A 4,616-nucleotide genomic window follows, 5' to 3' on the forward strand; every position below is an offset into this window, starting at 1 on the left:
TTTGGGAAAATCGTCATAACTTTCTCTCTGAGCAAAAAATTGATATTTTATAAGAAGTTATAGAAAGAGGACAGACTGTAGTTTTTTGTGTATATTGTTTAGATCCAAAGGCCAAAACAGTGACACATGACACGTCGTACAAGTTCACTCTACTAAAACATTATATAATTAGTTCATCTTAGGATATTGGGCATAACTCTTTCTTGGATAATCAAATTCTGATCAGACTTGTGGGGTTAGAAAGAGGACTCAGAGGGATACTGCAGAGGACAATTTCAAAACTTGGAGATCTGAAAGTACAGAGTTACAGTCATTTCAAGATCGAGCTCCTAAAATCAAGAAAAGGCGATATGAGGAAGTTTGATGGAAAGGATTCAGTAAATTAGATACTACAGATGGAGCATATTTTACGAGTCATATTGGAACCTGGAGAAGTCACGGAAACAAGAACCCAACACCTACGAAATCAATCAATTTCATAGTACCTCATCAAGTGGAAGAACTTACCCGCTTAAGATTCCACATTGGAGGACAAAATTTTTATACAGAAGCATCAACAACTACTCAAGAGTTGAGGACAACACTTTTTGAAGGAGAGGGGCATGTTAGGTCCCAATACTACTAGTGTAACCCCTTATTGTTATTCGTACAACCCCCTTATTATATTTTTGTGCCCATCTAGTCCCCATATTGTTATTATTGTGCCTGTCGGCCGGATAAATCGTTCTTGCGGACAAGACCGATCTCCCTAGTATCAATAGATATCTAGCGACAAGAAGAACAAGCAAATATACCTTTCTCTAAATATATTGCGATTTATAAATAAAAACCAAGAGGTGTTTTAGACCCTACCAAGTTAAGTCCCATGCTAGTTTGTGGCAGCCGTGTTTTGACCGTCCGAATGAGTTTCCTTTTAAGAACCTACAAACAAAAACAAGCACACATCAAATAACACCTGCATAGCCAATATAATAAATCATATTCATCATGGTGATCAAGGAATCCATGAAATAAAACATACAAGACAGCTTATTGAGAAAAATAAACTTGATTGTATTAACTTTGAAAATAAGAAGAACTTTACAACCTTGGTGCCTTGATGTTGTACAAGCTCCTCCCAGGATCCAGACAAGAATCTCCTCTACTTTGACAAGCTTCACACTCTTCCCAATAAGATCAAAAGGTATGTAATCTCTCCTCTCAAGCTCAATTAGGAAGTCTAAATTCCAACAACATTTACCCTAAAAAATATTCAGCTTTCAACCTCCCTAGTAACCAGCCCAATGCCTCATTATATAGTGTAGAGGAAAGAAGTTACAAGGGCCACCAATGAAGGGATAGAGTCCTCCTTCAAAGGGATAAGCTCCTCACATCAAGGGGTTAGCTCCTTTAGTTATGGGATGCATGAACCACCAAGGAGCAAACTTCCCACGTCAAGATTCCCTCTAGAAGCTTCCAGAAATTACTCAAAGTGAGTTTTTAAGAATAAACTTCTGCCTTTTTGACTTTTACAGGGGTCCGCACCCATTCCTTTAGAGACAGAGTAGTCAGGTACGCAAGGGACATGACCATTGGGTGTGGGACCGCAGGCAATGCTAAGAGAAAGTTTGGGCCCAGAGTTTTAGAGCTTTTGAAGGGCTTTCTCTCATTTTCAAGGCTTGACATGAAGAACTGAGGCTTAAGACTTGCAAAGGAGGTAAGTATGAGTGGTGATAGACTCACACAGATTGTAGAAAGTCATGGTGACAATTTTTTGTGCAACAGATTGCCCCCTAAAGTGCGAAGTCTATAATAGATGAAGATAGTATTTTTCATCTAAGAAGAGTGAAGTACTTTATCATTGCGAGGATCATCATTGTGGAGAGCCTGGTTGGAACCTGTAAAAACATTCAATACAAAATATATATATGTGAACATATCATCGGTGAGGTAGGCATTCCCATACTCAGATCAAAACTGACTAGAAAACTAACTAAACTTCTCTGATACAGGAATGATTTTGTAATACATCACAAGTATAGACATATGTAGACACAGTATGGACGCAGCCATCTATTTATGAATAGTCCACTGTATAATGAATAACAAAATTCTTCGCAGCCTGGATGGTGGAAACTAGATCCAGGGTCTTGATTTCTACTTCCTGAAATAGCATGATTCTATCCATGTGAATGAATGTGTCGAAGTCGAACATGGTAGAAACCACTTGATTACCAGTCAATGATGTAAACTGTTAACAAGTGTGAGAGAAACCACCAGTAATGTCAATGGCTCTCAAAGTACTCAGTACAATCCATGAAATGTGAATAAATGAGTTGATGTCGAACATGTCACAGAATCCTTTGATCGAAGGCCAATGATGCAACCTATCGTCGAAGGCGAGAAACCTGCCATTGAGGCATGCAGATTCCAAGGTACTGAAGATTTCTAGATCATCTTTCTAGATAATGAGCTAAAGTCGATAGAAAGCGATCCGTCGTAGGCAAGCCCACAACATGAAATCATAGATAAAGTTTGAAGAAATATATATGCAAGGACTAACTCAAGGATGGTCAAGATGGATGACAGATATTTTGCAGATGAATGGTTTATTTGCACTGACATCTTGAACACATAACGACACTGCAGATGGTTTGATGACAATTGACCCAAAGCTAATACCCAGAAACCGGCTGAAGACTTTCAATATGGTTTGATTAACTGCTAGGCAAAGGATTTCCCAACCCAGGTGAACAAAAGTGTCGTGTTCAAGAGTGGTTGAATGCTTTTCTAGGACACAAATTATGACAAATAGGTTCATTTTTCTCTCTTTTCCCCCACCATTCCTGGCAAGTACCTCTTTATTTTTGACAAGCTTGAGGAGGATAACATTTGCTTGGTTATAAGCTCATCCTTTGGATGAGTCCAACTTAGTTTAAAATTCGAACCCTAAGAAGGAGTGGTCTGTTCCTGTTTGTAATTGAACAGGTCCTTTACTGTTAAATTTTAACGAGTCCAGTATAGGAGAAACTCGGTGTTTTTCAATTTTACAGAGTCAAAAGAAAAACTTAAGAAAACTCCATGGTTGTCTTTTTCGTAAATTTGTGTCTCCCAAGACCGAAAAAGTATAAAATAATACTTGAGATAACCGCTTGACCATTACGATCAAGGAGTACTTTTCATAATTAGTGGCCCTGATCTGAAAAAGTAAAAAAGCGATCAAAGACACGTCATTTTATAACCAATATCAAACTTGAAACGAAAAAAGTCTGGCGATCTTTTCATGTTTATACGAACAGAAAAGAGCTGTAAGTGGATTGTCTTTTTAATTCCGTTTTAACGAGTTTAAAAAGAAAAACTCGGAAATCTTTTCATATTTTACGAGTCAGAAAAGAGCTTAAAGAGGACTCATCTTAGAGGAACGAGTGGTATAAAGGGTAGCAAATGGTTCTGGTAATGGAGGAACTTCTCAAAACATGTAATGGTTAAGAGGCTGGCTAATAAAACCACTCATAGATGCGGTCCCTTAGGAAGGGTAAACAACCAAGTGAAAGCATATGATCAGCCAAAGAGATGGTGGCGATGGAATGAAAACAATAAAGGCTCATCTAACAGAATTTAGAGGATAAAGACGAAAATCACGAGATGTAAAATGGGTATGGGTTCATTTTGACACAAGCTTGAACCATAGAGAACTCTGCTTGGATTCGGTTTCATGTTTACGCAAGCTTGAAATGAAAAACTATGCTTGTTATAAGTTCGCATGCCCCCAACATAATGATGCAAATCAAGGTACATGCCCCCCAAGCTTCATTGCATTCAACCAGGTGGATGGAATGAAGGTTTACTTTCAAGATCTTGAAAAGACTCTACTCGAAAAGGGAACTGTTTCATTTTTTAAAGAGGTTGACACAGGAAAAGAACTATCCTCATAACCCTTGTTTAATTTTTTACACGAGCTTGACACAAGACAAGGAACTATGCTCATGAATCCTTGTTTCATTTTTTAACGAGCTTGACACAAGACAAGGAACTATGCTCAAAACACCCTGTTTCATTTTTTAACAAGGTTGACACAGGAACAAAACTATCCTCGCATCTACTCTCTACAATCTACCTATATAACCTATGACTCCTTGTTTCATTTTTTAACGAGCTTGACACAAGAAAAGGAACTATGCTCATGACTCCTTGTTTCATTTTTAATGAGATTGACACAAGACAAGGAGCTATGCTCTAAAATCCTTGATTCATTTTTTGACGAGCTTGACACAAGAAAAAGAACTATGCTCAAGTATACTCTCTACAATCTACCTAACAAGGAACTATGCTCTAAAACCCTTGATTCATTTTTTAAAGAGCTTGACACAAGACAAGGAACTATGCTCAAGACCCTTGTTTCATTTTTTAACGAGCTTGACACAAGACAAGGAACTATGCTCTAAAATCCTTGATTCATTTTTTAACGAGCTTGACACAAGACAAGGAACTATGCTCAAGACCCTTGTTTCATTTTTTAACGAGCTTGACACAAGACAAGGAACTATGCTCTAAAATCCTTGATTCATTTTTTAACGAGCTTGACACAAGACAAGGAACTATGCTCAAGACCCTTGTTTCATTTTTTAATGAGCTTG

This window comes from Pinus tabuliformis, chromosome 8 (assembly GCF_031772625.1).
Source record: "Pinus tabuliformis cultivar Carrire ecotype Pingquan chromosome 8, CPIR1, whole genome shotgun sequence".
NCBI lineage: Eukaryota > Viridiplantae > Streptophyta > Pinopsida > Pinales > Pinaceae > Pinus > Pinus tabuliformis.